Source organism: Vulpes lagopus, chromosome 9 (genome assembly GCF_018345385.1).
Source record: "Vulpes lagopus strain Blue_001 chromosome 9, ASM1834538v1, whole genome shotgun sequence".
Classification (NCBI taxonomy): domain Eukaryota; kingdom Metazoa; phylum Chordata; class Mammalia; order Carnivora; family Canidae; genus Vulpes; species Vulpes lagopus.
In genome coordinates this window covers 40,663,281-40,685,083 of record NC_054832.1, presented here as the reverse complement: position 1 = coordinate 40,685,083, position 21,803 = coordinate 40,663,281, and the positions used below count along the sequence as shown (strand labels likewise).

The 21,803-nt window shown below is 45.2% G+C and overlaps 1 long non-coding RNA gene across 2 annotated transcripts in view; it reads right to left on the bottom strand.

Moving 5' to 3' along the window:
• Positions 1–6,997: 6,997 nt before the first annotated feature.
• Positions 6,998–21,803, bottom strand: part of LOC121498804 — a 30,264-nt gene continuing 15,458 nt past the window's right edge. For both annotated transcript variants that reach the window (XR_005989912.1, XR_005989911.1), the window contains 2 exons: positions 18,396–18,512; positions 6,998–7,438 (listed from right to left, as the gene is read on the bottom strand). This is a non-coding gene — a long non-coding RNA (uncharacterized LOC121498804). The remainder of the gene's footprint in view (positions 7,439–18,395; positions 18,513–21,803) is intronic.

The following is a 21,803-nucleotide window of genomic DNA, read 5'->3' as shown; positions in this document are numbered from 1 at the left end:
CGCATCATAAGGAAGCGTGCTCGTTGGCATGAGCTGAACTCTGTCCCGCTCTCCCAAAGTCATGGGTGGAAGTCATACCCCTGGGGCCCCAGGAGGCAGCTGTATTCAGAGGCGGAGTCTCTAGAGGGTGTAATTAAGTTAAAATGAGGTCCTTTTTTTTAAAAAAAAATTATTTATTTATTTATTTATTTATTTATTTATTTATTTATTTATTTATTCACGAGAGACACACAAGAGAGAGGCAGAGGGAGAAGCAGGCTCCACGCGGGGAGTCCCATGTGGGACTCCATCCTGGGTCTCCAGGACCACACCGTGGGCTGAAGGAGGCGCTAAACCGCGGAGCCGCCCAGGCCGCCCTTGAAATGAGGTCCTAATCTGAGTGGTGACCTGACAAGAAGAGACGAGGACAGCGGCACACGGAAGGAGGCCAAGTGGGAACACAGGCAGGAGAAGGCGGCGTCTACAGGCCCAGGAGAGGGGCTTCGGGAGCAGCCGAGCCTGCTGGCCCCGGAGCTAGTCTGGCCTCGGGCCCGCAGAACCGGGAGAAAATGCGTGTCTGTGGTTTAAGCCACCTCACACAGCGGCCCTAGCAAACCAACACCGGGGATCGTGCGTCCGATTCGCAATACGTCAAGAAAATAGCTCATTTTAGCAAAGAATGTGCGTTTGAGAACATGAATCCGTGAGGGCCCGCCCGGCCCCGTCCCTGGAGCTGGGCCTCCCTCCGAGGGGGAATGAGGCAGGTGCCGCGGGGCAGCGAGCTCCCCGGTGCTTTGGGCCGGGGTCGCCTGGCCAGGCTTTGGGCCCCGCACTTTGGTGAAATGGAAAGGGGGGGGGCGGGGGGGCAGGGGGGTATGTCAGGGACAGGTGTGTCGTGTCATGTAATCCAAAAAGGAAAACGATCTTCTCTTCTAGTGCGATACGCCGGGACACCTCAACCATATCCCCAAAGCCGCCGGGAACGCACTTGTGACTTTAACAGGTTTTGCTGGGTTTTAAGAACTTTGCAGACCTGCGCAGCCGTTCTTGTTACAACAGGTAGAGTAGCTGGCTCCCAATTACTTGTCTTATTAAAAAGGATTCACAGGGCCACCTATTATTAGGGCATATTATTTTTCTCGATGCTTCAGACACTTTGGCATTTATTTTATGGTTGCCATAGAAACTCAGGTCGGTAATAAGCGGCTCTTTTAATTCCAATAATTAGGCTTATGTAAAGGAATATTTTAACAAGGGGAAGAGGTTAGAGAACTCCATCAGAGGACTGCGGGAAGAAGAACCCTACTCCCCAAATGGTCACAAAATTAGCTTCGACTATCCTTGGTCACCATTGCCTTCTGGGACAACTGCTGAGTGTTCATTAGTCAGGCCTTCCTAAGGACCTGCGGTTTTCCCATAAACATCGGAGGTTTGCTTATTTCTGGGAAACTGAAATTCCATCCACCCCAGTCTCCCTCTGACACCCAGGCTGCTCCCCTGGCCAGAAGGAGAGGCCACTTCTCCTTTTCTGCGGTAAATCAGACAACATCTAGGTTTGTCTGGTTTCTCTTTAACCTTCACAGACAATGAGGGCTTGGTGTTTTGTTTTGTTTTTTCCCCTTTTTAAATCAGTTGAGAAAAAATAATCATGCCTTACTACCTGTGGGATATTTGGAAGCCACCAATCTTGTGTTTTTAAAAGTCTTGTCTTTCTTACATTCACTGCCTTAGAAAGGCATTTTGCAGGAATATTTGTTAATTAATTTTAGGGACCCATGCACAGGGCACAAAAATCAAGAGCCAGACAGTGAAACCGTCTCCTTTCTGTGCTTGTCCCCAGGTGGAAGCTGTTGTCACTGGTTTCCTTTGTATTGTCCCCAAACTACTCTGTGACACCAAATACACAGGCTCGCACACACGGAGGCAGCGTATTGTCCGTGCCGCACGGAGCCTCGCTCTCTTTCACCTCCGCTGACCAGTTTGGATGCCAGTCTGTGTCATTCCTTGGGGAAGAGCTGTGCCCCGCACGGAGGCCCTTCCCGGGGTCTCCAGGCGCCAGGCCCACCGTGGGGCCCGGCAGCTGGGTGCTCCCCTTGGCCTGGGCTGGCCGCTCGCAAGCCCGGTGAAGAAATCCGCTTACACCACCACACGGTGTGTGCAAAACGGAAACGAAGTTGCACAGAACAATACCCTGGTTAAAGGTACTGCTGGGCTTGGTTCTTTCCTACTCAATTCTGCTCTGTCCTCTGGAAGTGCTGGAAAGGCCGGCCTGCAGTGCGCGCGGACTTGGGGCGCCCCCCACTAGCCGGTGGGCCCTGGGCTGTGGGACCGGGACACCCGGTCCCAGAGAGCTTGACAGCAGATGCAGCAGAGCTTGACAAGGGGCACCCAGGCTTCTTGGGGTATCTGTGCAGCGCCTACGGGGTCTTAGCCGTTGGGCTACACGCTGAAGGTACAGGCCGAGGCACACGAGCACGGCTCCACCGCCACCACCACAGACCCGGAATCTGGTCTTGCAGAGGAGTCATTTGCTGCAATGATTTAAAAACGTGCATTTCAGAATGAAAGTAAAGTTTGCCTGTGGGGGAAAAAGAAATCAAACCATGTGACAGAGTATATGGTACCGATCCCCTCTTCTTTTTCTTTTTCTTTTTTTTTAAAGATTTATTTATTTTGATGGCAGAAGGGTAGGGGGAGAGGGAGTGAGAGAATCTCAAGCGGGCATGCAGCCGTGCACAGCCCAACGTCCGCCTCCATCTCACAACCCCAAGATCACATCCAGAGCCAAAAATCAAGAGTTGGGGGATCCCTTCGTGGCTCAGTGGTTTAGCACCTGCCTTCGGCCCAGCATGTGACCCCAGAGTCTCAGGATCGAATCCCATGTCGGGCTTCCTGCATGGAGCCTGCTTTTCCCTCTGCCTGTGTCTCTGCCTCTCTCTCTCTGTGTTTCTCATGATTAACTAAATAACATCTTTAAAAACTAAAAAATAAAAAAAAACATCAAGAGTCAGATACTTAACCGACTGAGCCACCCAGGCGCCCTGCCAATCCTCTCTTCTTATAGGAAAAAAAAATAAATCCTCTGACCATTTTGTGCATACAGTTTCTGTGTTTCCTTCACCAGGGGAGAAGAACCGAACTGCAGGTTAATTGAACCTCTAGCCCATTGGGAAGTGGTTTTGGGGAGTGCGACTCAGTTTCCTGGAGTTTGATCACCCCTCTGTGATGCTTAGTTTTATCCTCCTGCTTTGGCGGAGGGAGGCCCAGACAGCTGAGTGGGCCTGGGAGGGTGTCCGTGGGAGAGACGGGGGGGTGGGGGGTGGGGGGTGGTCAGCAGGCTGAGGAGAGCAGGTGGGCCTTGCTTCTGGCTGTTGAGATTTCTGACTCACCTGGGACTCACACCGATGACCTTGCGGCCGCCCCCGGGCCCCACGACCCCCACTCTCAGGCCTTTGGGCCTGGACTGAAGTGCACCACCAGCTTCCCAGCTCCCCCCCTTCTGGATCAGCCTCCATGGCCACAGGGGCTACGTGTTGTCTGGTGGCTGGCCTGCTCAGGACAATGCCTGCCGTCGTCACAGCGGGGGTGACCAGGTTTCTGACAGGCTGCAGAGCAGTCAAGGCCCTGAGCCTCCGGCGTGTGGCCCAGCGATGCCACTTCACAGCACCACCGTCCTGAGCAGCCAGCCAGCCCGTCCGTCCAGGCCTCAGCTGGCACGGGGAAGGCCGCGGTGACCACGACCCTGAACAGCCCATGCGGCTGCTGCTGGCCCAACGTGGTCCCTTGCCGCCGTTTGCTCACAGGCCCGAGGCCGCCAGAGGTCAGGCTGAGGTCGGCCTCTGCCCACCTCACTGAGGAGGGAAGAAGTCTGGAGACAAGGGAGGGAGGGACTCAGGACTCCCCCGCTGCTAAATGCCCGTTGGTGGAGCTTCTGGGCCTGTCTGTCTCCAGTGTGCTTGGTCCCGATCTACTTCTAAAATGTTTCCCAGCCTGCTCTGCATCCTTCTATCGTCTTCTGGATAAAAATATCTTTTGCTCTCGGTCTAGAGCCTTGTTTCTCGCAAGGGTATATATGCCACCTATCTTCTTCTCTGCTTGTTTTCTGCTGGGGCCAAGCAGTTGGCATCATTCCCTGAGCGTGTCAAGCGCCTCCGAGTGGACGGGGTTGCACCCATGCCCCGTTTCCCCCTGCACAGCTGGCACGTGGGAGTGAGGTAAGAACAGTCAGCTTGTACTGTGCACCTGCTAGTAGCAGGCTCAGGGCCTGCACCCCTTGCACTTACTGCTTGGTGGGGAGACATGGCCAAGCACACAACCAACCAAAGTAAGAAGCAAAATCTATAACATGCCATTGGGAGTCACAGGCAGTCGCTTTAGGGTTCTGAGAAGGATCCTACTTGATTTGGGGGTTCAATACAATTTTTATAGACAGAAATGAGATTTGAATTGGACCTGGAATGATTGTTAGGGTTTCAACATTTATTTCATATTATTAAGCACCCTTTACACTGGGTGCTGGGATTCAAAGTCCGTCTAGCTGAGCATCTAGTGTCTAGCAGGAGACCACGTGTATATCCACGGAGACTCTTTTGGGGGCAACTAAACAAAATCGGCTCATGCCGGCTTAAGCAAAAAGCACTTGAATGGCTTGTACAATTGCGAGTTCTGGGGAGGGAGGTGGCATCAGGTGGCATGGGTCAAATACTGTGCTCCTGGCCTGGGTTTCCTCTTTTTCATCCCCATTTCAAACGGGCTTCCTCTGTGTGTTGGTGGTTAGAAGTCATGGTGTGGAAATTGGCCACAGACAACTTCTGGATTACACCAGCTGGTAGGCCTAGACAGAGGGGGATCGTTTCACTTTCCACATATAGGGTCCTGAGAAAAGGTGGCGATTGCACGGGTTGGGTTCATGTGCCCCTAATTACAGCCGGATGGTCCTTCCTGGAACCACATTTGGGAGCCATGTGTGACTCACAGGAGTGAAGGAAGGGCACTTCTCGAAGTGCAGGGTGGACCTGTTACCAGAAAGAGAGGAGCCAGGGAAGAAGGGCTATGGGCCGACGTGCACAGCGGACGCCCCTACACAGAACACCTCTGGTAAACTTTCTTTTCCTTGGCTCCCTGACGCCACATGCTCTGGCTTGCTTCCAAACTCCCTAGCTATTATTATGATGATGATTATCATTTTCGGTGGTAAAACATAAATAACATAGACTTTGTGTTTTTAACCATTTTACGATATACAATTTGGTGTCATTAGCAGCATTCACGATGTTGTACAACCATCACCACTATCTTTCCAAAACTTTTTTTTTATCACCCTGAATGAAACTCTGTACCCATTAATAAATAACTCCCCATCTCTCCGCCCCCCAGACCCTTGGTGGCTTCTACTCTGCTTCCTGGTTCTATGAACTTGCCTATTCCAGATACCTCATCCAAGTAGAACCATGTAATAATTGTTCTTTTCTGCCTGGCTTATTTCACTTATAGTGTTTTCAAAGGATCATCCATATATTAGCAGGTAGGAGAACTTTATTTCTTTTAAAGGCTAACATTCCACTGTATGGATTTACTATGTCTGTTAATACACCTTTCGGCTCTTGTGAATAATGCTACAGTGAACACTGCCATAAAAGTACCTGTTTGAGTCCTTGTTCTCAATGAATTTGGGGTGAGATTTCTGGGTCCTATGGTAATTACACGTTCAGCTTTTTGAGGAACCCCCATGCTGCACTCCACAGCGGCTGTGCCATTTTTTAGTCCCACTAGCAACATACGAGGGTTCTGAGTTCTCCACATTGTCACCAACACATCATTTCCCATTCTACAGATTACAGTCATTGCGTTAGTTTGCTCAGTCGGCCGTAACAGGATGTCACTGAGGGGAGCTTAGACACCATAAATTTATTCTCTCACGGTTCTGAAGCCTAAATGTCCAAGATCAAGATGCCAGTACGTTGGCTTCTGATTAGGCCTCTCTTCCTGGCTTGCAGACAGCAACTTCTCACTAGTCCTTGCATGGCCTTTTTTCTGTGCATGCATGGGAGAGAGAGAGGGGGGAGAGAGAGAGAGAGAGAGAGGGAGACCTGGTGTCTCTTCCTATAAGGATATCAGTGCTATTAGATTAGGCCCCACTCTCATTCCTTCACTTAACTTTAATGATCTCAATGGCCCCATCTCCAAACACCGTCACATTGGGGGGTAGAGCTCCACATACGAAAATGGGGGCGTGGTGGCACAGATAGTCCCTAACAGCCATCTTAAGAGGTGTGAGGTATTTCATTGTGGTTTTCTCTAGACATTCTTCTGTCTCCCTTGGTGATGCAATCTACTCTTCCTAGCCATCAATGCTGGAGGTGTCAACACTTGTCCAGGAGCCCTCCCTCTTCTCGTCCCACATGCGCTCGCCAGGTGCATGGTGTTCTTTCCTATGGTTTGAAGGAGTGGCGAGGCAGCTGCGTGCTCTGTTTGCCCCCGCCCGATCCACCCCCATTCTCTGCACGGGGAGATTGACCCCTGCGATTGCACAGCTGGGCCCGTTTGCTCGCCTAGCTTTGGAGCTGGGGCAGGACTGGCTCCAGTAGATCAGAAGCGCGGAGGAGAGAGGTTTCCCAGCTGCTTCCTTCCTCGGCTGTCGGTTGTCGCTGGGAGCAGTTAGGATTTTAACATACCTTCTGGAGTATTTTGGCCCTAGGCATGGTGGTGGTTTCCCACTGTTGCCAGTTTCTGAATGTCTCCTTTCTACTTCAAAAAAAAAAAAAAAAATTTGCCCTGGGGTGCCTGGGTGGCTCAGTCGGTTGTGTCCAACCCTTGGGTTTCAGTTCAGGTTATGATCTTGGGGTCGTGGGATAGAGCCCCACCTCGGGCTCCATGCTCAGCACTGAGTCTGCTTGTCCCTCTCCCCCTGCTCTTCCCCTCAACCATAAATTCATAAATAAATACATAAATTCTTTACCTTGCCCACAACTGTCTGAGTAGATCTCCTGCGACCTGGCTAATAACACAGAAAGACCACTTTTTTTTTTTTTAAGATTTTATTTATTTCTTAGAGACTGAGAGTGAGTGGGATGGGCAGAGGGGGAGGAAGAAAGAATCTGAGGCCCGCTCCTCAGTGAGCAAGGAGCCCGACACACGGCTCGATCTCATCTCGTGACGGCTATGAGATGGTGACCTGAGCTTCGGCCATCCCCAGAGGGACCACTTACAAGACCGCTGCCCAGGCAGTGAGGGCCTGCACCAGACACTCGGAAGAGAGCTACGGGGAGAGATACATGAGGAATGAATGCTACCGGGTGCCTCGGACGACCGACCGGTATGCTCTTTGGGAGCGGGGATTGTGTTTCATTCATTCTTTAACCCCGACGTGTGGTCCTTATTAGCTGCTCCATAAATAGTGGTGGGATGACTGATGGGAAGCATCAACAAAGATCCCAAGGTTCAGGCCTGTGTTCCTTCCCTTGAAGAAGGGGGAAATCAAGTCAATTTACAAGTACTTAAATAACAGTAAGAATGACGCAGAAAGATACTGTAGAAACGGCATCCGTCTGAGAGTCAGGGGGATCTAAAGCCCAACTTTCCCACCCAACCTTGGGCAAACGACTTGACTTCTCTGTCTGAGGTCCGTTTCCTTCTCTGCATGTAGGAGTACGAACCTCCAACCACAGAGCTGCCCGGAGGAGTACCTGGATGACATACGTGGACCACGTATCTCAGGGACCATTCCCGGGGTTTGTCCTGAAGTATATACTTCAGGCCACCGTCAAACAAACCATGAGTTGTGTCTGTCGTGCTCCTTCCTGGAAAACCACTGCAGATTTAAAAATCCTCCTCTACCTGCCATCTGCAGAGTCCTGGAAGGGCACAGTTTGTGCCACTGTTTACTCATTAGCTTGTATTTTAGCTCTTAGGACTCTGGGCTCTTTGGAGTGGGGCTGAGGACAGGAGCCTTCCTCCTGTGATCGTGCTTTGACCTTAGGCCCCGCGTTCAGACCAGCAGGAGCACCTGAACTCTGCCGCAGAGGTGGAAGCAGACTCTAACCCTCCACCTCTGGTGCCCTGTGTTTCTCTGTCTCCTCTATGTTTCCCTAAATGCCCTCGGCGACACCAACGCCTACTGGGCTCGGGGAGAGAATTTCCCAACTGCAACTGGACAGATGCCTTCATATTTCAGTCTGTTAAATAATGGTTTGTTATGTCTGTTAAAAAATGATTGTCTCTACGACTCTGTACTGAATTTGCTGAAATAAGTAAATAAATAAATGCATGCTTTCCCGGGAGACGATGCAGTTGTGGGAACTGGGCAAACAAGAGGAAGGAGTTCCCTTTCAGGATATTTATAATTCCGATAATGACCTCCGTTGACTTGTTACCCGGGATTAACCTTCCCTTCTAACTCATGACAGTTGACTTTATTGTTTTAGTCGTCACTCCTTTCTCCTTTAAGACATGGCTGTAAGACTTGTCTTTCAAAGACCCTCTATCTGTCAGGTTTTATTTTAGAGCATTCCAAGCCTCGGGTGTCCAAGAACACTTGTAAATCATGCAGTTTACTCTTGTTGAATATTCACAGCTTCACATAGTTGCTATTTCTATAAGTTTACCAAAGCCAGCTGGTGACTTTACACTGAAGAAAGTGTGCTTTAAAGCAGCAGATATATCTTAAATATGTATTAACATGTTGGAATAGTGTGACTGAGATATTCCTTAAAGTCCATAAAATCCAATACAAAGGCAAAAAAAAAAAAAAAAAAGAGTATGCAATGAGTCTTCATTTGAAACATACAATTTATTCTTTTCTAGAATTTCCTATTTTCTGGATTCCTTAGTGTATGGTCTCTTAGGCTTACATGAAAATGCTCCTGCTACCTTGTGGAAATATTTGCATTCTAACCAAATCATTTCAGAACTTCTCAAAGGCTGAGAGAGATCTAGGCTGCCTCCATTACTTTTGAGGTTCCCAGTATATTAATTTTTTAAAAAATTACTAAAAGGGTTAAAAATTGGGGTGTTTTGAAAGTTCACATTTTTAACAGTTGATGCCTTTAACACACACAAAAAAATTACAACACAAAACAGTTGTGCTAGTCGGAAGATAATTTAAAGATTCAACTTTTAAAATCCACAGTACACTGGAAAGTGATATAGTTTCGTCAGGGATCTCAATTTTAAATTTGGATGAGGGTGTCTTCTTTCAATCCCATCAGTGTATTTTGGTGTAATCTCCACTGAGGGTAATGTCAGAAGCCTAAATTCAAGACCCTTTATAAATGTAAGAACTGGGCCAAATAACCTTCTGGGTCAGTGCCCACTCCTCCTCCTTTCCCTTACCATAAGCCAAGAATATTTAATTCATAATTGGGAAACTATATTATTATTTAGTAACACATAATGAATTAAAGATGATGATCAAGTCTTATCCATGTCCAGTTGTGTAAAAAAAAAAACTCTGAATAACCCTAGCTTGGGGAAGTGTAACAAAGGGCAAATTCTAAGACCAGTTTTCTCCCCAAATGCTGACGCCGAGGCTTTTCTCAGCTAATTTTTAGAGGTATTGGTTTGCTAAGTCTTGTTTAGATCACAAGCTCCTTGCAAAGGAACTCTACGTATACTGAGCTGTTACTAAAAACTAGTAATTAATCTTGTTGGGTCGTTCCCATCGAAACTATTTAAGATTTAAATAGGAAAATAATTTTCCACTTATGACACGGCTACACTGACATTTGCACGTATATTTTACAGATGTGGAAATACTCTGCACTCTGTGCTTACGACCACAGACGCCATCTGCTAGGCAACGTGGAGTACGACCTACAAGGACATGCAAGTAAATACCGCTCACTCAAGTGATTGCCTCATTTGGAAACACCCTGCTTCACTTTTAGTAGCACAGAAAAGATATTCCCCATCTGCGTGTAATTTGCAGCTGAAACGACCCTTTCATACAGACAAGTTGGCTGTTCCTTGGTGTCAGTAGAGACCAGGTCTAGCTGGACTTAGATCATTAGCCATCTCGCCCTGGGAACTACTGGGGCAGTGGGTCACGGGAGAGAGAGGGTCGATAGGGTCGATGTGTAGCAGAGCTCCTCAAAGCAGCAGCAGAGAAAGGTCTGGGCACCAGGGTCTTCTAGAGAGGCTGAGAAATCTCACCGTAACTTCATCTGCTCCAGGCCAGCTGGGGTGGAAAGTGGATAAATGAAGGTCAAGCAACCTGGGTCCGAAGCTGAGCTTCTCCTTTTTGTAAAGGAGAAAGAGCCAAGCGCAGATGTAATTTCAGCAGAGATCACAAAAGAGGGCAAAGAACGGAGCTTTTAGAGAATAAAAGGAATTGACAATTATATTGTCCTGTTAAACACGCAGAAGAATCGTTTTGGATGTCAACTTCCCCCTTAACAAGCTTCAAAGCTTATTAAGCAAGTAATAACTATTTGTTAACGTCATTTTAAAAGTTACACATTTTTAAAGCGATTTTTTTTCCTTCTTAACTGAACAAAGAATGCCCCTCCCCGCAAAAATACACTGTATTAACACGATTGCCAATTCCTCAGCACATAGATCAGAAAGGCCAAGCGGCCTTATGTGTCGTTTTTCTGAAAAAGAAAACTCAATTGCCCTTTTAAAAATATAATCAGCAAGTTGAAAACAAAGAAAAGGAAAATATATCCAATAGATATAAAAAGATCCTAAAGATTGAACTTTTTGTTCTCCTTGAATAACTTTAACGCTAGCATCTAGATGGATATTAGCACCAGGTCTGACAGTAATCTTAAATATTGCAAACATAGCTATAATTTTTGGAACATTAGCTGTTTTTACTAAGATGGTGGCAAAGTTGCGTTGCTTGTTGTCGGTTTTTGTAACTGGAGATGTAGATTACAATTCTCAAGGGCTCTATGGGCAAACGCTCTGATGCGAAGTGAGGGACTTTAATTGGAATAAGCTTCAAGATCTTTTTTCATTCTAAAACTAGGAGTCTATTGTTTGTCAGAGTTAGAAAGTTTTGTAGTGATATTTGTAGGTATTTTCCCTCCAGAATTTCTTTCATTTCTCTTTAACAACAACAAAAAAAAATGAAAAAGAATATGTTCCGGAGGGAATTTGTGACTGTTTGCTCAGCCAAAATCGGTCATCATTCAAGGTTAAACAGTGACCGAGTGGCAGAGAACAGATTGGCAATTATTTGGTTTTAAATTCTGAACTTGAAATTAAAATGAGGGAAAAAGTCCCTTTTGGTGTCTTACAAATCCCCACTGGTGTGAAGTCTGCAGTTGCAAATGAGGAGTCTTTAGCTGTGCCCGGTGGGCTCTGGGGAGCAGGTGCTGAGCCGGGGAAGGGGGGCAGCAAAGGCTTGTGGGGGAGTGAAAGCTGCCAGGACAAAGGGGAGGCAAGCCCGCTGGGGCAGGGGGAGCCCTCCAGCCCAGGCCCACTTGACAAAGGCTTTGCCGAAATCAGGGGTGCTCAAAGCACAGCTTGCACGGTAAAGGAGCCTTCTATCTGGCCGAAAAGTCTAGGCCTTGTCCACAAGGAAGAGTGGGACAACCTCCCTGCCTCCTAAAAAAAAATAATAATAAAAATAAAAAAAAATAAAAAGCTGGAGCAGCTCCCGAAGGAGTTGAAGCCGGAGGCTGTCAGCAAACCGTGCTGCTCCCAGCTGGGCTGTGAACTGGAGTGGGGGCCTCTGGGCCCTGTGCTGGGCGAGCCCCCCTTCACTCTCAGAACCCTTCCATCGCCCCCATTTCCCGGACCCTCGTCCCCTCCCTGGCCCTAGCAGGAGTCCAGGCTTTTCTCACTTTGTTATGCCGAGCACTTAGCTCAAAAAACTGGCCCTGGTCCGGGTGAGAGGAGCTCCTGTTGTCCCTTCAGAGGCCTTTGGGGCTCAGGTGGAAACCACGCAGCCACGCCCTTAGTAGGAGCCAGCGTGGGGGCAACTCTGGCTGCACCTGGCATTTCCCCTTCTCATCACAAACAGAGACAACAGGGATGGGGAGAGCAAAGAGCGACATTTGAGAACAAAAGCTGACAGATTTCCTGCCCTGGGTGCCCCGGGCCCTTCTCACGACCCCCCCACCCCTTGGGTAAGAGACCGGTTTTGGGGAGGGGGAGTGGTAGAAACTGAAGAGTTATTTTCTTAAATATTTGCAACTAAATCCCTAAAACGCTGTTTTAAGGAATCTGATGTCATCTCTGGCCTCTACTTGCCACTTGACAAAAGCTGATTGTGCTATTTAGTTAATAATTAATTCTGTAGAGAGCAGGAATTTTACTACACAAACTCAAAAGCACAAGAAATACCATATTCTTGATTTGCTTAAAACCCAGTGGGCACCCCTGTCTTTCCTACATTAAAATTCTGGAGTCTTATCGGCGGCGTGTATCATATTGAGGGCCGACTCTTTGGGAGGACAGCTTCCTAAACAAGGGATTTTCAGGTCAGAAGGTCAGTGTATTTCAGATCGGAACACTCAGTTCCACATACCGTCCCCCGCCCAAAGTATCAACGTGTCTGATTATCCACCCCCTCAGCAGCCTGGAAGTTCTCAATCTTTTCGACTTTGGCCAAGCAGATGGGCAAAAATTCAATTTTGTTATTAATTTGCATTGGCTACTGGTAAGATTGAGCAACTTTTAATGTTTATATGGCACCTGCACTTTCTTTGATCCACTGGGTCATTTGTCTTCTTACTGATCTAGAAAAGCCTTATGTAAGTAAAGGCTCTTAACGCTTTTTTGCACGTGTGTGCTGCATATATTTTATCACTTGTCTTTTGACTACCTGTAGACTAGCAAAGACAGAGTCTCCTGCCCCTCAGCTCATAATCCCGTGGAGGCACCAGATGAAAGATGGATAATAATAACTTGATTAAATGATACGCAGGTAATACTTCACAGTAAATGCCACAGGGGCCATTTGGAAATACCTGCAGCAGGAAAAATCTGTTTTCAGTTAAAAATCCCTTTTATTTTTATTTATTTTTTAAAAGATTTTATTTATTTATTTTAGAGAGAAAAAGAATGGGGGAAAGAGCAGAGGGAGAGGGATAAGCAGACTCTGTGCTAAGCGCAGAGCCGGACGCAGGGCTCAATCCCATGACCCTGAGATCCTGACCTGAGCCGAGATCAAGAGTTGGAGGCTTAACCGACTGAGCTCCCCAGGTGCCTCTAAAAATGCTTTTTAATGTGTAATGAACACAATGAAACTCCATTGAAGGCCACTGGCATATTTTTACCATGAAGTCAGGCATAAAGATCAGTCCTTTTAGATTTTGCCATAACTTGACCACTTTTAACCTCATTCAATCTCTACGACTTCTCACATGTCCTCTCTCAATCTACCACTCCCAAATCCATTCTTCCTCAGAGTGTTTCTATCCAGTCTTCTATTTTCACAGTGATGGTATTTGTTAGTTTGTGACAGAGATTTTGGATGGATCTCCAGTGAGTCTTAGACTCCGAATATGCATATTAAAGAAATTGGAGAAGGCTAAGTTTCTTCAAATCCTTGACTATGCAAAAAGTAGTTTCAGACTTTAACATTTTAAAATTGGAGAATCTATTTTCCTGTTGAGTATTCACTCATTTAGCAAATATTTGACTGCATACCTTCTATATTCTTAGGCACTTTTTTTTTTTTTAAAGATTTTTATTTATTCATGAGAGACAGAGAGAGAGGCAGAGACACAGGCAGAGGGAGAATCAGGCTCCATGCAGGGAGCCCGACGTGGGACTCGATCCCAGGACCCTGGGATCAGGCCCTGAGTCAAATGCAGACACTCAACCACTGAGCCACCTAGGGGTCCCTAGGCACTGTTTTAAATAACATTATCTCCTCTTAGAGGGGAGGAGGGGAGGGAGATGCAGTAACGGGGTGATGGACATTAAGGACGGCACTGGGTATTATATAAGACTGATGAATCACTGAACTCTATCTCTGAAACTAATAATACATTATATGTTAATTGAATTTAAATTAAAAGATTAATTTAAAAAATAACATTATATCCATGAGTTCATGGAATTTACATCCTAAATGGGAGAAAGAGAGAGAGAGAGAGACATCAAATGGTAAAAACATAAGTCTATAATGTCAGACAGTGATACATACTATAAGGAAAAATAAGGCAAGATAAGAAGAGTATTACGGGTTGAACTGTGTCCCCTCCAAAATTGAAGTCCCAGTACCTGTGAATGTGACCTCATTTGGAAAGAGGATCTTTGCAGATGATCAAATCACAATGAGGCCATTAGAGTGAGCCCTAATCCAATGACTAGTGTCCTCATAAAAAGGGGAAATTTGACACAGAGACGTGCCCACAAGGAGAATGCCATGTGAAGATGAAGGCAGAGATCTGGGTGATGCTTCTACAAGCCAAGGAACATCAAAGATCGCCAGCAAACCACCAGAAGCTAGGAGTGAGACATGGAATAGATTCTCTCTCATGGCCTTCAGAACAAACCAATTCTGTCAACACCTTGATCTCAGACTTCTGGCTTCTAGAACTCTGACACTTCTGTTGAAAAGGTCTCCAAATGGTAGTACTTTGTTATGACTGCCCTACGGAAAGTAAGATTTTAGATGAGGTGATGGGGGAAATTTGCATCTGAAAGGAGAAGAGAATATAGGTCAAGAAGGTAACTGGAGAAAGCACAGACCAGGTAGAAGGAATAACAAGTGCAAATCCCCTCTGGTGGGAGCACATGAGTGGCAAGTGTAAGGACTGCCACAGTCAGTGTTCCTGAAGCATGGTGGGCAACATGAAGGAAAGTGAGGGAGATAAGGTCAGACGGCCATAAGGTAGGGACCAACTGGCCACGTGTGGATAACGGCCTTCTTCCCCAGGTAATAAGAGAAGCCACTGGAGAGCTGTGGGCAGAGAAATGACATCATCATTGTCAAAAGTAGCATATTCAGTTTTCTGTTAACCAGAAAACAAGTTCCAAGTTCCTGATTGATGGTTTCACTTATGCACCTGTTCTAGCCAGGAGTCCTGGGGTTGCAAGTGACAGAGATTCAGCTCAAGCTCTCCTAAGCAAGGGAGGGAACTTATTAGCTCACGTAACCAAAAAGGCCATGAGTATTTAGGCAGAGCTGGGGATCGACCCATATCATCAATAATCTGTCCCCTTTTCTCCTTCTTTCAGTTATCCTTTCCTCTATGTTGACTTTATTTATAGATAAGCTTTTATTATTATATGGCAAAAGAACCACCAGTAGCTCCGGACTTCATGCTTCTTAGCATTAGATATCCCAGGAGAGATTCTTTTTCTCCTACCATTCACATAATCTCCCAAAGAATGCTGGTTGGCTTCCTTGATTATGAGCCTAGTCCTATAATAACCAGTGGTGGTTTCTAGAGATAGTTCTTTGGCTGACTGGCCTATATCACACATCCACTTCTGTGGCAAGGAAGCAGACCCACAGGCTGCACTATCTAGGTGGGTGAGAAGCATTTACCAAAAGAAAGAGTTATGTGGGGGCCACAGAGCTGTACAGCTTCAGAATTCTAATTCATGTTATAGTCTACATGGATGCGACCCACTGCAGTGCACAACCCCCGAGAGGCCTTATGGTGGTCCTTGGTACTCTAACCTGAGGAAGGGGGAAAAGAAGCTGTGCAGGCAAAAAGGGCAGGCATCCCCTAGTACATCTTTTTTTTTTTTTTAAAAGATTTTATTTATTTATTCATGAGAGACACACGGAGAGAGAGAGAAAGAGAGAGAGAGAGAGGCAGAGACACAGGCAGAGGGAGAAGCAGGCCCCCTGCAGGGAGCCTGGTGTGGGACCTGATCCCAGAACTCTGGGATCATGCCCTGAGCCGAGGGCAGACACCCAACAGCTGAGCCACCCAGGCATCCCTCCCCTAGTACATCTAATTACAGAGCTAGTCATTTGTAACTTTAAGAAATAACTTTTTTTTTTAAAAGACTTTATGCAAAGTTGGCTGGACTTTTGGCTTCCTGGAACAAAATATGACTCATAAAATGCAAATCTACAGCAGATATATAAATACATTTATTTCTTCTAAAGAATGATATCCAATAGCCCTAATTATGGTATATCTTAGGCTTAAGTAAATAATTCACCTTTGATAACAGTAGTATAAATGGAGCTGTGATTCACAAGTGCATGGTTCTACCTAAGAACTCTGTGCATTCATTTATTACACAGTTATAGACTGGCCCCTAATATTGACAGGTTCCATGCCAGGAATTATAAATATGGCGAGGAGACCAAACAAACCTTGTTCCTGTCCTCATGGGTAAGATGGATATTAGACAATGAACACACAAATAATATATAATTATACTGTGGTAAGTAGGAAGAAGGAAAAGAACTGGGTTTTATCAGAGAAAATTAATGAAATTGGGGGTTGATTTAGATCAGGATCAGGGATTCATCTGAGGTTGTGCCATTTAGGCAGAATGCTGACGTATATATAGGAATTAGCCAGATTTGAAGAGTGGGAGAGTAAGGGAAAGTATTCCAGGCAGAGAGAATAGTATGTACGAAGGCCTTAAAGAGTTTCAGATATCACCAACACCCCTACCCAGGCCCAGGGACGTGACCCCAGACGCTTACCAATTCTATTGTCCATTTCATTTTTATTGTTGCTTTCCAATGATATTTCAAATTAACTAAATCACACACATTCCCTTTTCATCATTATAGGGTAGATAGAATGTTTAGATTTTCCCCTCTGACTATAATTTTTTAAAAAAGATTTTATTTATTTATTCATGAGAGATGCAGAGAGAGGCAGAGACCCAGGCAGAGGGAGAAGCAGGCTCCCTGTGGGGAGCCCGATGGGGACTTGATCCCAGGACCATGGGATCACACCCTGAACCAGAGGCAGATGCTCAGCCACTGAGCCACCCAGGAGTCTGTGTACAGTTTGTTTTTTTTTAAGAAATTTATTTTTTATTTCTATTTTTAAGATTTTATTTATCTGTTTGACAGAGAGAGAGAGAGAGAGAGAGAGAGAGAGCAAGCACAAGCAGGGGAATGGCAGGCTGAGGGAGAGAGAGAAGCAGACTCTCCACTGAGCAGGGAGCCCAATGTGGAGCTCGATGACAGGACCCTGGGATCACAACCCGAGCTGAAGGCAGACACTTAAACTAATTGAGCCACCCAGGTGCCCCTGATTATAATTTTTATATATTAATGTATATTAATGTATTAATGTATATTAATGTATTAATATATGACAATGGCAAAGTGATCAAAAGTGGAATTGATGAAAGGATGATTGTAATTATTTCATGCTGGCAATATATTTTCAAGTGTTTTGCAGTCACTTACCACTTCTGTTTCTATAACTTCATGGTAGGAAAGAAGAGAACAAGAGGACTTAGAGCTGAGGATGCCAGCTATGGAGAGGGGGTTAGTATTTACAGGTAATTCTCTAAGGTTGGAAAACGCGTTACACAAGCTCCTGCAAGACCTGCAGAACTTGGCTTCTCAGAAGAATGAAACTGATCTCTTAGAATTCCTGAAAAGGTTCGTGGGTAAACAGAAGAGGAACATAAAATATCTGGAATACCAGCATAGCTATCAGAAGGAATTAGAAAGGCTGACTTCGAAGGAAGGCATCTCGGAACAGTTTGGTGAAGCATCAGACAGACAGGCTTAACATCTGAAGGCAACACAGCAAGTCTTCCATCGTAGTAGTTCCCAAAAGCAGCTACTTAAAAATCTGGATCTCTATTTGACAGAAGACTGCTTTACTTTTAATAGTATCCCAATCTTCATTGTTGTACATGGAAATAAATTGGTTTTGCATTACAAAAAAAAAAAAATCTGGCTAATTCCTATATATACGTCAAATCTGGCTAATTCCTATATATACGTCAGTTCTCTTCTGGGATCTGCTAAGTGAAGGACAGAAGTCTGGGTACTGACTACTGGGGAGGAGGTAAAACTTGGATGTCATGGTCCAGGCCCTTGATCAATCAAGGTCCAAACAGAAAATAGATGGCACACTCAGAAGGGTCTTGGTCTCCTGCTTTTCTCGTTTTAGAGTTATTTGTTGCCTTTTTTTTTTCTACTCAGTCAATTCCTAAAAAATGTATAGCCCAATAGATTTCTGCAATCATGTGTACCTGAAATATGTAATGACAAGATACTTGAAGAAAGGCACTTTTGTCATACTATTATTACCTTTATTGTTCATCTTGGTTTTTCAAATTATAGGAGTTTTTAAATATGAAAAACAGCACAGACAGTAAGATAATGTGTACTCATATATCCACCACTCGATTTAGAAAATGTTAATATTTTGACATTTTTTTCCCAAATTTTTAAATAAAATATCACAGCATGCAAGGCTTCTTGTTACTTCTCCTTACCTCCTATTTATTCATTCATTAATGCCTTCATTCATTACTTTCATTTTTAAAAGGTTTATTGAACAACTACTTACCCTGCTATAAAAGCCATGGGATAAACACAAGATTGAGACTTATTTCCTTTCCTCAGGGTGTTCCCAATCTAGCAATGATATCCTCAAAATGGTTGGTTGGTTGTTTTCAGTAGGTAGCTGTGAACATATAAAAGGAGGGTAAAAAACTAGAGAAATGGCAGCTTCTACAGCGAAAACCAAAGAGTGAGGTGGATAAAACTCCAATTGCACTAACACAGTGACCACTTTGCCTCTTTCTGTTTCTGATAGAATTGTATGGTAGATGCCCTTTTAGCAAATGAAAAACCTGCTACTAAATAGGTATTTGACACTGGTTAATTTTTATATGCTAGTCTGTGCTAAGCATATAGACAATACTAAATGCTCAAAAGAAACATCAATAGATTACTTTCAGGTCTAAAACTGCATAATTGTATACATTTTTAAAATTGTACTTGAGGGTGAGTACCCTACATTGGAAAGCATAATGCATTCAGATTCCTCTTATTCATAATTGACGGTAAGTTCTCCAAAATCAGATAACAGGAAGGGCTGCCTATTAGATGAGTAGTGGAAACTTTTCACAAGGGAAACTATTCCTTTCAAGCTTGAATTTCTTCACATTCTGCAATTCTGCTGGGTCTGGTTTGTCTGGGTCGGCAATCGGGAAGATTGCAAGTCTGTGTAGTATCTTGGTTGCAAATTAGGAGGTATCCCCTCTGGGCTCATAACAGCCCTGCCAACTTGTGCCTCTGTGGGAAAAAACAGGTTCTCTTTCCTCAGAGACAGCCCCAAACCAGTCCACACCAGCCCCACTCACCCCCTTGGCCCAGCGTGTTTGTGCACTGCACACACTGCACAACCAGGTGCCTTGTTTCCAGTGCCAGAAAACATGGCTCTCAGCATACTACACCGAACACCTCCCAACACCGGGCACTTGGCCAGGTGCTGGAAATAAAAAGAGGAATAAGACAGAGTCTACTTTTGGTGTCTGGGAAGCGGGCCACATAAACAGATACCACAATAAGACCTAGTAAAGTGATCAAAGAGAAATGCAGACAGGATCACAAATGAAGGAACTGCTCATTTTTCTTGGATGGGGTTGGGGTCAAGGCAAATTCAGAAAGCATGAGGCTTTGGAATTGGGGTTCATAGGATGATTAGAGGTTCATGAGGTGGGTAAAGGGCAACAGGGCTTTTGATAACAAGGAGAAGCTTGGGAGTCTCTTCCTGTAGCCGTAGCCTCAGGAAAGCCTAGGGCTGCAGCTTCATCACTTTGATCTAGGTTTTGGGTCCCACCATTTTCATTGGGTTTGTCTATGTCTCTTTTTGTCTTTGAAGTGATCCAGACAAGCTCAGCAGTGGGGCTCGTATAAACAGTGTAAAAAGGAAAAACAGTGTTCACTTGCCAGCAATGTCCCCCCACATAGCTCTCTTGGGAGTCTGGAGAGGCAGGAGGTGGCTGGTCAAAGGCCAGGGATTTGGGAACATTGCCAAATGGCCTCCTTGAAGATACAGCACACAAGGACATTCCAGGAAGAGGGAGAAGTATAATACCACAGTATTTTGTTTGCCGGATGGAAATATCCTTAGTGACAAACATATTTAATTTGGCTGCAGGTGTGACCTTTGATTATGCAATAGAATTTGTGCAGCAGCTAGAATGTAATTTCCGAACGACCTAGGCTGCTTATTTCCCTAGAAGGATTAGTTAGTTTTGCCCAGAAAAGCTGTTCGAAGACCACAGACTACATTTCTAACTCTAATGAACCTTTCCCTCTCTTGGCGCATTCTACTGGTTGCTGGAAGAATCCATGCGCATAGCACAGCTCCACAGAAGCCACTGTCACTCTCAGAAAAACAACTAGGTTAATGTCCCTTCGGCAGGGAGTTAGAGGGCTTCTCCAGGTCATTCAGGGAGAGTGGTCCAATGCCTGCAGCGGACTGATTGTAGAGGGTGGGGGATCAGAGGCAACAACCTTTACTTCTTCCCCCATGGTAGGGACTCTGGTGTTGCTGTGAGGTACTGAAAGGGCGGTGGCCTCTGAATCTTGTTTGTGGAGTTCAAGGAGGACTAGAAGCTTCACTGGGCACTGTGCACCACAACAAGGACAACAAAAACAAACCTGCTGACTGTGTTTTTACTGATTAGTTCCAAACTAGCTATTCCAGGCTACACACTCTTAAACTAGGTTCTCTTTTGATGACCTCTATGTTGAAATAAAAGGAGGTGGTGAGTTATGCAGCACCAGCCCTCGGGAACTGCCTGAGGGCCCTCATTGCAACAATCTGATAAAAGCAGAAAGCACTGAGGAGTATCTCCCCACCCATGTTTGTGATCCTCCAGTGCCCAACACCCTCCTTCTGAGGCTCCCACTGACCAGGGAATGGAGAACCTTGGCCCATATTAGTATCCAGGTAGGAGTCATCAATGAGAACACGAGACAAACTCAAGAACACTTTGTAAACACAAAAGAACATTCCTACAAAGTAGGCAGGCCCATTAAAACATGGCAGGTAAAAAAAATAAAAATTTTTTTAAAAAAGACCAAGTTTAGCCACAGAGAGTTGAAAGATATGCCAACCTGTATTTAAGGACCCCACAAAAGGGGATCACATGTCTATGAATATCTTTGGGAAAGTATCATGCACCAAAATGTCCTCAATCCCCCTAAAAGACTTCATATTCTTCAGCTCAGGAATGAAAAAGATACGTCATTCCACCAGATACATATGCCAAAAATCCAGGAACCATCATTTATTTCTCTCTTTTCTCCATTACTTTCCCCCATCAGTCTGTCAGCAAGCTGGTCTTCAAATTATATATTGATTTGTCCATATCTTTTTATGTTCATGACCACCATCTCAGTCCAAGCCACAATAACCTCTTGCCCAGACAACCTCAAAATCCCACTCACTGGCTTCTCTATATTCACTTTGGCTCCCCTCCATCTCAGATTGCAGTATGGGAAGGTCTTTCTAAGCATAAACTGATAGAAGAAATGAACAAAGGAAGAGTTATATATATATATATATATTTGACAACAAAGAAGGCCTAAAAATTTAATGTCCAAAAAACATCACCACACATATCTCTTAGCAGAAGTGAGAGGGTTGGGGCAGAGAGAAATTTCACTTTCTACTATACATGTTTCTGTATGATTTCATTTAAATTACACACAACAAAACATGTTATAAACAACTGAAAATAAGCAACAAACTGGAAAAATATTTGACACAAGTATGGTAAGCCTTAATAGATTTGACAGTCTTAATATATAAAAGCTCATCCAAATCAAAGAGAAAAACATTAAGACCATCAGCATTTAAAATGGGTAAGGAAAAGGGCGCCTCGGGGGCTCAGTAGGTTAAGCAACCAACATTTGGTTTCTGATCAAGTCCTGAGCTCATGGGTCGGGGGGTCAATGG